The sequence below is a fragment of the Myotis nattereri genome, assembly GCF_964212035.1.
Source record: "Myotis nattereri genome assembly, chromosome: 10".
Lineage (NCBI taxonomy): Eukaryota > Metazoa > Chordata > Mammalia > Chiroptera > Vespertilionidae > Myotis > Myotis nattereri.
In genome coordinates, this window is record NC_138085.1 from 42,443,468 (window position 1) to 42,457,283 (window position 13,816).

Here is a 13,816-nt window from a genome sequence, read left to right on the forward strand (position 1 = left end):
GCTAGGCAATCTGGGCCCAGAGCTGAATCCGTAACTCCCATACTGTTCTCTATAGCGGGCCTTATCTTGTAGGGCAGTGATGGCGAACCTTTTGAGCTCGGCGTGTCAGCATTCTGAAAAACCCTAACTTAACTCTGGTGCCGTGTCACATACAGAAATTTTTTGATATTTGCAACCATAGTAAAACAAAGATTTATATTTTTTGACATTTATTTTATATATTTAAATGCCATTTAACAAAGAAAAATCAACCAAAAAAATGAGTTCACGTGTCACCTCTGACACGCGTGTCATAGGTTCGCCATCACTGTTGTAGGGAGATAGTTGATTAGGGAATTAAAAATATTAGTAAATGTTAAAAGCTTAAGAGACAACAAAAGGACTAAAATACATATAATCAAGAATTAATCATGATTCATCTGCCACCTGTTTATTTTCCCTAAAGAAAATTTTATCCATTGGGTCTTTATTCACAAGACTGCCTATCTTAAGTCTTTTATGCTTGAAATATTCTCTGAATTTCTTACCTTCAGGACTCTATCTACCTCCTCACTTTACTAGTTCTTAATCTGCCCACTTCCTCCAGAGTCTTATACCTCCTCCCAAGAATAGCCTACATTTGGCTGTTTATTAAGTTGTAATATGTTTTGGTATTGATAATGTGTTGTACGGGCCACAGGTACCTCTGGTGATCCTGAGATCTGGCAAAAAGGGCGCTGGACTATTCACTTCTTCAGACACCACCCATTTTACAGATGAAGCCACTGAGATAATGGAGCAACTGACTAGTCACCACCCCACCTCTGGAGCCTCACACAGGACTCTTCTCCTCCCACTTGAGTGACTGCAGGTTGGTTAAGGGGTTTAATGAGGCTGGGCAGGTGAATCAGGCTTAGACTCTGGAAATTGAACCACAGGATTTATACTCCATTCAGAGGAAGGATTTTTGCTTCCTCTTACCTCACATTGACTTCTTATTACACAAAACCTTTCAAAGTGATATCACATTATTTATTTAATCATCACACTCAATGTTTCCAGAAAGATATTGTTCTACCTATTTTATGGAAGATCCATTTCTGGATCAGAGTAGTGAAGTGACCTGCTCAAGTTTACACAGCTTAGTAGGACCTGAGCTGAGCCTCTTGACTCCTAGTTGTGGATTGTTCCTTTCCTTCGCTTCTCATGTTTGTGACACTGACTTTGATACATGGAATACCTCTATTTTAAACTCGGAAAACTTTCCATTCAGTCTTTATTTTTCTGTTTCAGAATATCCAATCCACTTATGTTAGGTTTCTGACTCCTTTGGTTTAAGAGAATCTCTTTCTTCTTATTTTCTAATGTTTACATTTATGGGTTTGGGGAGTGGTGGGCATGATTCCTACTCAGTAAGACTCTTGGATACCCAGGAGGCAGGGATTACATTTTTTTCCTGAACTACCTGGCCCAGTAAGTATACTGCAGCTTTTTCAGTTTGCCCTACCAACACACCAGCATTTTTTTTTAAAAAAACATGGTTACATGGTTTCTTTTTCTCTTCCCTTTTCACACTTAGCTTTCCATTTCTCTTTTATTTAAAATTATCGTAAGTTAAGAGTCCTTTTCTCTCATTACTTTCAGAGTGCAGCCTAGAAACGTCATTCCCACTTTGTGTGGATAGTAACAATTTGACTTTATTTGCTGGTGACCCTGCATTGCTGTTATAGGGTCGGTACTTGTTTCCTCAGAAACAGAAGAGATATGTTGGTGTGCCTTACAGAAGTGATGAGGAGATACAGCAACATCCTGGCCTAAGTTCTCCCAGTTGGGCAAAGCAATGCCCATGGATTCTCTAGGGTCACTCTAAAATAAGGCATGGAGAAGGGAGTACAGAAAAAAGTTAAAGGGAAAATGAGAACAGATAATTAGCAAATGCTAAGTATCAAAAGTGAGAAAGGAAAGGTAGGTAAGAAAAGGAAAGAGAAAATAAGAGGGCAGAAAAGAGGAGAATACAGGATTGGTGGAAGGGAGGTGACAAGAACAATCCAGAGATCCATTAGCCCCTCCTGTATTGTAGGAAGCATAGGCTGCTGTCTTGAACCAGGAAGAGCAGCTGGTATAATAACTCCTTCTTGAGCTGATCTTGAGCAGGAAATCTCTTTTAATTTTTTATTTCCAGTATCAGGTGGGGAAAATATTTTTGTTTTTGTTATCAGCTGAGGATGTGATTAGGTGCCAGTAATTTTAATGTCAGCATCAGTTCAATTAGTTTATTAAGGAAAAATGTGCTACAAAATCAACATAAGGTATTCCAGGTCAAATTTCATTTTATTCATTCAATAAACACTGATCGTTTGATATATCCCAAACACTAAGGATATTCAAATGAATGAGATCCTGTCCTGTCCTTGCCTTCAAGATGTTTATGGTCTGGAGAGGGAGATAGACTAGTCAGTAGATTTACAGTTCAAAGTGTTAAAGTGTTAGGATATGAGTAAGCAGAGGGTGCTCTGGGCTCAGCGAGGAACCTTGATGCAGTTTTGGGGGGGACCCAGGGATCTAGGCTGCCTAGAGAAGTTAACATTCAGGCTGAGTCCCAAGTTGGCAAATTGCAAGGTGGAGGGCAGGGAAGGGTATTACAGGCAGAGTTCCTTCAGAAGTTACAGCCATTTTAGGAAGGCATGAACGATGTTTGCATGATCCAGTTATTGGTGATGATTGTTCTGCTTCAGAAATGTAGATTATTGAGACTTTACTTGGTAGAGCACAGAGTTAAAGTCCTTATTTTGTAGCAGTAATTCTTTTTTAAGATTAAGACACCAGAAATTTTATTTCCTGTCTTAGTGTAAGGACAAAATGTAAATCACAGCTTTTGAGTTAGCAAATGATTGTTAACCTTCTGTTCAGTAAAAGAAAGAAGGTGAGGGCACAACATATCTCTTTCTCATCCAAGTTTTGAATTTGATTGTGTTCTGCTTTGTTTTTAAAGGAGTATGTGGAAATTTAGGGTCTTGGCTAGGATGTTTGAATTAAGGAACAGGGAAATGAGTTGAAGAGTAATTGCTACTTTGTGGCAGAACAAAATAAATACTTTTAAATAGCTGAATTATCTGATTTCGCCTCCTGAGCACAAGCAAGATATAGTTGGGGACCTTGTTTCAGAGAGACAATTACTTGAACCAGACAAAGCATTTGTTCAACATTAGTCACTGTAAAATATGTTGTGTCCAGATTAAGAGCATTGATTTTTTTTTTTTTTTATGAGACACGGATATATCTGCATTAAACAGAAACCTTATGTGTATTCATAGGCTAATACTGGGATTTTCCTTGGATTAAAAGATAAGTGATATTGTGTAGTAGGGAAGAACATGCTTAGAAAATAACACATAGATCGTTCAGTAATCATTTCTCAGTTGTCTTCTTTCTTGACCTCTGAGTAGCATTTGACACTCCCTCCTTGCACACTAGTTTCACTTGGCTTCCAGGATGCAACTCAGTGGTTCTCCTCCTACCTTACCATCCATCCTTCGTCCTTTTCAACCTCCTTCTCCACCCCCCACCCTTCACTCTTCAGCCTCCAATGATGGAGTACTCAGATCAGTCCTTGGATTCCTTCTCTGTCTATGCTCATTTCCTAGGTGCTTTATTTCAAGACTAAATACCATTTATACCCTGACAATTCTCAAGTGTATGTTACTAGCTTGAATGTCTTCCCCTGAACTCAAGGCTTTTATATCCTAGTGCCTACTGGATACCTCCACTTGGGTATCTGATAGCTTCTTGAACTTAACATATTTAAAAAATGGACTCTGGAACTTCTCCTCTAAAACCTCTATCTCTGGCAATTCATCCCCATCTCAGTTTCAGTTGTATTGAATGTATGGTGACCTCTCCCTTGACTGGTTTTTTTCTCTTACTCTCTTCATCCAGTACACCAGCAGGTCCTGTCAGCTGTACTTTGAAAATAATACATTCAGCAATTGAACACTTCACACTACTTCCTCTGCTACTATTAGAATAGTTTCTAAATCAGCCGTGGGCAAACTACGGCCTGCGGGCCGGATACAGCCCGTTTGAAATGAATAAAACTAAAAAAAAAAGAAAAGACTGTACCCTTTTATGTAATGATGTTTACTTTGAATTTATATTAGTTCACACAAACACTCCATCCATGCTTTTGTTCCGCCCTCCAGTCCAGTTTAAGAACCCATTGTGGCCCTTGAGTGAAAAAGTTTGCCCACCCCTGTTCTAAATGTTCTTCCTCCTTTGCTCTTTTTAAAAATACATTCTAATTGATTTTTTTAGAGAGAGAAGAAAGGAGAAGAAGAGAGAGAGAGAGAGAGAGAGAGAGAGAGAAACATCGATGAGAGAGAGACATCATCGATCGACTGCCTCCTGCTTGCCCTCCACAGGAGATTGAGCCCACATAGAGGGATAAGGAGAGGAAGATCTGTATGAATAAGATGGTGTTCCTGCCCTCACGTTTCTTTCTTTTTAAAAAAATGTTTTATTGATTTTTTAGAGAGAGAGAAAAAGGGAGAGAGAGAGAGAAGCGTCCATGTGTGAGAGAAACATCAATCAACTGCCTCCGGCCCCTCCTTCCCCCTATTGGGGATCAAGTCCGAAACTTGGGCAGGTGCCCTAACTGGGAATCTAACCAGTGACCTTTTGGTGCATGGACAATCCTCAACCAACAGACACACTGGCCAGGGCTGCCCTCAAGTTTCTTAGTCTAAAAAATGATTATTTTGACCAAAACAGTACTGTGTTTTCTAGCAGGATAAAGTGATACATCATTTTGGAATTGGGGAGGTAAGGACTGGTGTGCAAGAGTATGAATATTTTCAGAGACAAAGTCCTGCTTTGTCAGACTTAATAATTTGCTGAAACTGAAAGAAAAAAATGTGCTAAATTTTCATTGGAAATATTTGGTCTGTATTCACCTTTCATAAAATGTACAGCAGAAAAAGTAAATTTACATATACAAGTTAAGCTAAAAGTTTTCGAAAAATAAGGTTAGGTATAAGTTTTAAATCAGTTGAAATAAAATACAATAAATGCAAAAAAAAAATAATGGCACTGCCTCTTGGAGGGCAGTATTGATGATAACTACCTGGCATTACTGGCTTTTGGGTTATAGTTTGTGTTTGGTTTTGCCTTGTTAATAGCAAGAGTTTCTTAAAAACCCCATTATCAGTCTTAGTTATTTTTAGGTACCTCCTAAGAACCTTCTGTCATAGCCACCTCCTCTCAGGATAAGTGCAAGAGTTTACTATCTTTACCTCTTCCATATCTGAAAATTCTTTTCCGGAATTCCTGACTATCCACTTATTAGCCGTTTGGTCTTGAGCCTCAGTTTCTGCTCTTGTCAAATAGAGATAATGTGAGGATTAAATGACTAAATAACATGGGTTTGAGACTAGGAGAATGAAAAGAGAAGATTGTAAAGGACAGATAATTTTTTTTAAGCAAGTACTGTATATTTCTGCTTTATTTTGAAAGAATAATTTTTTTTTTAAATATATTTTATTGATTTTTTACAGAGAGGAAGGGAGAGAGATAGAGAGCTAGAAACATCGATGAGAGAGAAACATCGATCAGCTGCCTCCTGCACATCTCCTATTGGGGATATGCCCGCAACCCAGGTACATGCCCTTGACCGGAATCGAACCTGGGACCTTTCAGTCCGCAGGCCGACGCTCTATCCACTGAGCCAAACCGGTTTCGGCTGAAAGAATAATTTTAATAAGCATGTTTCTTTTCTAATGAGAACAGTGAAGCTTTTCTTTTTGAAAACAAAGACTAATATATTGCTTTATAGAATAGTTGTTTATAGAAAATATTTCTCTCTACTCAGATGCTTATCCCTATATTGCATGAGAGAAATGAAATGCTAGAACCCCACTCCTTGCTGCCCAGTGAGTTGGTATCTAGAAAGGAAAACAACCATTTTCCTTTATTTATTTATTTTTAAAAATATATTTCATTGATATTTTACAGAGAGGAAGGCAGAGGAATAGAGAGCCAGAAACATCGATGAGAGAGAAACATCGATCAGCTGCCCCCTGCACACCCCCCACTGGGGATGTGCCTGCAACCAAGGTACATGCCCTTGACCGGAATGGAACCCGGGACCCTTGATTCCGAAGGCAGACACTCCATCCATTGAGCCAAACTGGCCAGGGCTTTTTTTTTAGTTGGAGACCGTAGAATTTGAGAGAGGTTCAAAGAAGTCTATGATGATGATAATAGCAATAATAGTAATGGCTAACCTTGATGAAACAGGCACTGTGCTAAGCACATTTTGTGGATTGTCTTATTTTAACAGCATAACAACTATATCAGGCTGGTGCTATGAGAGGTAGAACAGTGTTAGGAGTAAGGAACATAGACTTCGAGGTCAGACGTCTTGCAATGACTCTTCAGCTTTTTTTTTTTAATCCTCACGCAAGGATATTTTCCATTGATTTTTAGAGAAAGTGGAAGAGAGAGGGAAAGACATAGAGAAATATTGATTTGAGAGAAGCACATCAATTGGTTGCCTCCTGCACGAGTCCTGACCAGGGCCCAGGCCAGGGAGGAACCTGCAACTGAGGTACATGCCCTTGACCGGAATTGAACCCAGGCCCTTTGGTCCGAAGGCCAATGCTCTATCCACGGAGCCAAGCTTTGCCAGCAACTAGCCATGTGGCTTTGGATAAGAAAAGAAAAATACTTTATTTTCCTCATCTGTATCTGTAAAATGAGGGTATTAATAGTACTTCATAAAATTGTTGTAATGATTAAAATAATGTAAGCCATATAAAGTGCTTAGTATAGTGCTTGGCACATAGAAAATGCTCACCAAATGTCAGCTGTTATCATAATTAAAATAATTGTTATCCTCGTTTAACAGATGGAGAAACAAAGCTTAGAGAGAGGTAAGATTTTTTTGCCTAAGTGACACAGTAAATAAATGATGGGATTTGCTCCGAGGCAGCCAGACTTCAGAACTCTTTCTTAACAATTACACTACACCACCTTCATGGGTTTAGGGCAGTGGTTTTCAACCTTCTGGCTCTTTAAATACAGTTCCTCATGTTGTGACCCAACCATAAAATTATTTTCGTTGCTACTTCGTAACTGTAATGTTGCTACTGTTATGAATCGTAATGTAAATATCTGATACGCAGGATGGTCTTAGGCGACCCCTGTGAAAGGGTCGTTCGACCGCCAAAGGGGTCGCGACCCACAGGTTGAGAACCTCTGGTTTAGGGGAAGAGACTGGATAAGAACTGCATTTTGTCCAACCTGAGGTAAACATAGATGTAAAAGCTAGGCTTGGGTTTGGACCTCACTAATCTTTATTTGTTATCTTAAGCATCTTATCACCATAGCATGTGCTTGGTTATTCTTTGAGTTGATTCTTACCTAGATCCCAAAAAAACGAATGAGTGGTGGGTTGATGGTCTTCTCCATAACTAACCCATAGGGTGTTTCCTGGCCAGAAAACAGCTGAATAAACACCTATGCCCTTCCCAGGGCTCTTTGGATTAGAGGTAGAAGCTTGTCTGGTTTCTCTAGTTAGTATGATTTGTTTCTCTTCTTAATAAACCTGGTAATGATGAAAAGTAGAGCAGTGTACACGTTGAACACTTTCTATATGCCACGCATTTTACATGGATTATCTCATCAAATCCTTAAAATAATGCTATAAAATAGTTGCTCTTATCCCTATTTTATAGAAACAGAGAGAGGTTAGGAAACTGGCATAAAATTACACAGTAAGTGGTACAGCTGGGATCTGAATAAGCAGTCTGGCTCCAGTATCCATGCTTTTAACCTCTACACTCTACTCGTATTCCTCCCTTACCTGTGTAAAGTATGGGCCTGGTGGCTTAGTAGGACCAGTTGTTTTTCCCATTGAAAAAATGGGAAGATTTTGAGTGTTGGGCCTGTGACCTTCCTCCTCATTATTATTTTTATTGATTTTACAGAGAGGAAGGGAGAAGGAGAAAGAGAGAGAGACATCCATTAGCTCCTGGTCGCCCTCCACTGGGGATTGAGCCCACAACCTGGGCACGTGTCCTGACCTGGAATTGAACCAGGGACCTTTTGGTGCATGGGATGATATTCAATCAACTGACCCACACTGGCCAGGGTGATCTTGTCTATTTATTTATTTATTATTTTTTTATCTTTTTACAAACCCTTGTGTCGAGGGGGGTGATCTTGTCTTGACCCTATCACCAACTTGCCTGGTCCAGAACTTCACTTTTCTCAGCCATATTGTCCACATTCATTAAGCAGATGTGTCGCTCTGAACCATCTCTGAGACAGATCCCTCCTACCTCTGATGTTCTCTGATTGATCATATGAAATGAGGAGAGTAATAGTAGCTCAGCTTCTTGACTTTGAAGCAGTGGTATTTGTGAGGTTTTAGGGAGTCTGCTTTGTGCAGGGAAGATGCCAGAGTTCTAGGCAGAGAGTGAGCTGCCTTCCTGAAGAAGGTAGGTCTGATCTCTTTTTTGATGATGGTTGCCAAGGGAACATTGCCTCTGGCCAGCAACAGTCAGGAATGCTTTGGTTGAGGATTGGGTATAGATAACTAAAACAAGCAGCACATTTAGGTTTCACTTTCCAAACTACCCCCTACCTCACCAGCCCACTTTCCTTTTCAAGATGCTAGTTTTATATACTTTCTATGTGATAGGCACTTTTTTAAAGTACTTTACAAAGTATTATGTTACTTAATCGTCATAGTTATATTATGAGATTGGTACTTGTATATTTATAGATAATGAAAGTGAAGCAAATAGAGTTAATACTTTGTATTTACTCAAGTGGAAAGTGGTATCAAATCCACTAAGTTATAATGTCGGGTTGGAGCTAGGAAAAAAAAAAGCAGAGAGAGGACTCTATTTATTAGTGGGTTTTGTTTGATTGTATTGTTTTGTTTTTGTTCTATTTAGAATGATAGACCCTTGGAGTTGGAAAGGGCCTGTGCAGTAATACAGTCAAGCTCCTTGTCTCCAGATTGCCATCCAGTTAGTTACAGGAATGCTTTCTGTCATTCCCTGACAGATGACCATCCAAATTCCTTTTGAATACTTCCATTGCTGAGGAACTCATCACTTCTTGAGGAGTCCCATTATATTGTTGTATAGCTCTCATTGGTAGGAAATTATTTCTTGTTTTGAATTGTAATCTAATTAGATAACTTATCTGTTTTAGGCCTGTCCCCTGGAACCATACAGAAGAAATACAATCTACCACATGCCAGTCTTGTGAATGTTGGAAGACATTCTTCGTATTTATAAAGCATATTTACAATTTTCTTTTTAAAAATTTTGTTTAATCCTCACCCTAGGATATTATTTATTTATTTATTTTTAAATATATTTTACTGATTTTTTTTACAGAGAGGAAGGGAGCGAGATAGAGAGTTAGAAACATCGATGAGAGAGAAGCATCAATCAGCTGGCTTCTGCACACTCTCTATTGGGAATGTGCCCGCAACCAAGGTACATGCCCTTGACTGGAATCGACCCTGGGACCTTTCAGTCCGCCAGCTGATGCTCTATCCATTGAGCAAATCGGTTAGGGCCCTAGGATATTTTTTGAGAGGTTTTTTTGTTTTTGTTTTTGTTTTGTTTTTTTTGGAGAGAGAGAGAGTGGAAGGGAGGGGCAGAGAGAGAAACATCTATGAGAGAGACACATCAATTGGTTGCCTCCCTCAGGCACCCTGACCAGGGAGCGAACCTGTAACCCAGTATGTGCCCTTGACCAGGAATCGAACCCATGACCCTTCAGTCCCCAGATCAGTACTCTAACCACTGAGAAAAACAGGCCAGGACTGCAGTTTTCTTGTAGCATCTAAACTTGCATTCAATTCAGATTGGTCGGCACAGAAGCAATCTCTATCTCTTACTTTTGTAAGTATAGTCTTACAATAAAATTTATGCTTCTTGTGATTAGTTAGGCACAAAGTGTGGGTCCTTCCCACATTTTGGGGCAATGAATGGATAACGAGCTGACTCTATACAATTGTATATGAGTCTGGAGGTAGTCTCCTACTCTTGTAATCTCTAGGATATCAGGTTGTTGCCCTGTACACAGTCAGAGCTCACAAAATGGCTGGTGGTTTATCCAGGCACTTGATGAAACTGCATTTACTTCATCAAACCACTAGGTGATGAACGACTCACAAACCCAGACTGCCAGGGCCGGTTGTGTACAGGGCAGTTTTTGCCTGTACTTCCAAAGGCCATCAGAAGTCATCTGGTACAACCTCATGAAAATATATTTTTGAGGGGTGGGGAAACACATCTGTGTATACTTTGTCTTTTCCAGCTTTGTTCCAATTTTAAATATTTATTTGACTAGGATACTTCTTTGAGTGATTTTCTTAGAAAAGAGACATGGGTGATACTTCTAGGTCATTATATATCCAGTTTTGTTTTGTTTTTTTAACCTTCAGGTATATAAATTATGTCTTTTCTGGATTTAGCATTCTTGAATAGTACTAGTCTCTACAAAGTCTGTATGCAGTTTTTTACTGTCTTCAGTTTCTAGTGATACAAATGAAAAGTCCTATGCCAATAGGATACTTTTTTCTTTATAAGTAATAACCTGTTCTCTCTTTTTGGAAGTTTGTGAATTTTTCTTCGTGCTTTATGTTTCGCCATGATATCCTTAGGTGTGTATCTTTTTAAAATAACTCTTGCTTGCCACTTGGTGAAACTTTTAGACTTAAAGACTTAAGTCTTTTCTTAGTTCAAATAAGCTTTATTGCTTTCCTTCCATCTGTTTCTAATTCCTTATTTTATAGTTGAGGAAACTGAGCCCAAGGTCACTAAATTAGTTAAAATGAACCTCAAGCAAATAGCCTCCTTTGTGAGTTAGACTTTCATTGTATTGGATATTGCTCTAATGAGAGGGCCATTATGAACAACTTGGAAATTTTTTAGTGAGAGAGGAATTTTGCCAAAGGAAGAAGAAATGATTAAATTAATTATAATTAAAATGTGGTCCATTTGAAGGACTGCAAAATTCCCCAGTTCCCTAGTATCTCAGTTATTGGAGCTACCCCAAAGCTCTAAAACTTAATAAAGCCAGGAAGTTGATTGAACACTTGGAGAATTAGATATTTAGTTACCAGAAGTTAGATAATCATGGCCATGCCTTATTGCATATATTGGAAAACATAAAAATGGCATCTGAAGGCTTGAAGACAGATACCATAAACTGTGTCTTATCCGTGGTCTGGTTTCTGTTTTGAGTTCCTGCCTGGGATCCTGTTTTACTGGGAATCACCTATTCCTGGCTCTCTTGATCTTTGGATTTCCCCAGCCCTTCAGTCCCTTTCAGTTTTGAAATGAAACCTACCCCAGAGGGTGAGGTCGGGTACCTGAGAGGACTTTGACAGCTCACACCAGGTTGTTTTCTTTCTAGAGTGTCTGGTATGGGAATGCGTGAGACATAAGGCTCAGCAGGCTGTGATATAGACTAATTGGTGATGAATCAGCCTTGCGTAAGACCTAGGCAGTATCGTTTCTTTGGGTAACCAGGAAAACACGTAGACCAAATACATTATCTTTGATCCTCAGAAAGTTGAAAGTTAAGAGCACAATCTCTAGAGATCTGCCAGGATCTGTCTCTGCCTTTGGTTTACAAAGGAAAGGCTTTATTCACTATTTTTTCTCATTTGTAGAACCTCTGTCCTTTTTAGGAGATAGCCAAGTTCCTGGCTGCTCCAGCTTTTAAACTTATACTGTGCCTCCTGAAATTACTGCTCTGCTATGAGCTGACTCTTCTAGATATCCCTAGACACATATCTCCACATACTCTGCTCCTGACCCTTTCACAGAATGTAGCTTCTCTTCCATTTACTGTAAACCTGGTTTCCACCATATTACAGTACTTCACTTAGAATTTTTGTAAGTGCAATAGGTTCTTTCTTCAACTTACCCCATACTACTTCCCCCCGATTTTGCCTGACTGGCCCCTACCCCCAATCCCCTGCACTGCAGAGCTGCTTTCAGACTTTCAAATACCTTTTCTTCTTTGACACTTGTGCTGGCCAGCGATGCTACTTGATCCCTGTCCTTCATGCTGGCATCTATACTCATTCTCCCATGTTTGTGTAGGATTTTGGTGTCTGACCTCTCCGGGGCTCTGGCTAGGCTAGGGGATTAGTGGCCAGGCTTAAGGAATCAGAATAGAGCATGGAATTACGGGGCTTGGTATTAATGTTACAGATGTGGGCAGGTGGAAAGCCAGAACATCAGAACATCAAGGCCAGTGTGGGGATGAAGGGGACAGAAAATTGAGTATCTGAAGCAAAGGATGTCCTTTGTAGGCTCCCTATTCTGCTTATTAAAAAAAAATTAAGTAGTTTTTTTTTAGAACAATTTGGTTCACAGCAAAGTTGGGAAAACAGTACAAATTCCCATTATTTTTTTGAAAAATTGCTATTTAATTTTACAAAGAACAGATCTTTAAAAACTCAGAATATTATAGATATTTTGAATATTCCTGCTCCCACATTTTAATTATTTCTATTCCTCAGAGCTAACCTGATGGTTAGGAGTGTACCTTTTTTTTTTTTTTTAAATATTTTATTGATTTTTTTTACAGAGAGGAAGGAAGAGGGATAGAGAGCTATAGAAACATCGATGAGAGAGAAACATCGATCAGCTGCCTCCTGCACACCCCCCACTGGGGACGTGCCCGCAACCAAGGTACATGCTCTTGACCAGAATCGAACCTGGAACCCTTCAGTCCGCAGGCCGACGCTCTATCCACTGAGCCAAACCAGTTAGGGCTAGGAGTGTACCTTTTTCTGTATGTTTGTATACATAGGTATGAGCCAGAAAAAATTTGAAGTATTATTTTTGTGTTTTATTTATTTATACAAATAGGGTTACATTTTATGTATTGTGGTATTTCTGTCTTTGATTCAGTAGTATGCCTTGATAGTATTCCATGTTGGTACATAAAGATACTTATTCTGCCCTGGCCAGTTGCTCAGTGGTTAGAGCACCAGCCCATGGACCAAAGGGTCAAGGGTTTAATTTCGGACCAAAGGCACATACCTTGGTTGCAGATTCCCCAGATCTGGAAGGGGCACATGCGGAAGGCAACCAATCGATATTTCTCTCTCTCCCCTTCCTCCCTCCCTTCCACTTTCCCACCCTCTTTAGAAATCAATGGAAAAAATATTCTCGGGCAAGGATTAAAAAAAAAGATACTTACTCTTTTGGCTACTGTATAGTATTTCATAGAATAAATATACTGTATTTTATTTAGCTATTTTACTATCAAGGGACATTAAGGTTCTTCCATTTTTTTGTTGTTATGAATGATTGTTGTTGTGTTTTCAGTGTCAGCATTCTGTTCCGAGGCCTTTTTCCCCCTTTTTCTCATATTCTCCCTAGGTGATCCCAATCTCTCTGATGGCTTCAGTTTCCATCCACACATGGATGATACCCAAATCTCTCTCCAACTACTAATGGACAACTCCACTGGATTGTTTTGCAGACTTGATAAAATGCAGTCTCCTGCTCTTCCCCACTTGCTTCTCATCGAGTGTCCTGTCACATGGTAAACAGCACCACTGACACACAGCTGTTAGGCCCCAGAGCCTCGTAGTAATTTTTAAGCCCTCCCTCCCCTTTCCACAGTTGACAACAAGCTTATCACTAGGACTTGTCCTCCCCAAATATCGAAAAATATCAGTGTGAGAGAAACAAGTTGATTGGTTGTCTCCTGCATGCACCCTGACCAGGACCTGGGCCGGGGAGAATCTTGTAATCGAGATACGTGCCCTTGACCAGAATCGAACCCGGGA

General features: G+C 39.6%; 1 protein-coding gene across 2 annotated transcripts in view; it reads left to right on the forward strand.

Moving 5' to 3' along the window:
• ASPRV1 (aspartic peptidase retroviral like 1) overlaps window positions 1-13,816 on the forward strand; it is a 114,491-nt gene that overhangs the window by 2,512 nt on the left and 98,163 nt on the right. For both annotated transcript variants that reach the window (XR_013996472.1, XM_081100528.1), the window contains one exon: window positions 680-850. The gene's annotated coding sequence lies outside the window, so the exon portion shown is untranslated. The remainder of the gene's footprint in view (window positions 1-679; window positions 851-13,816) is intronic.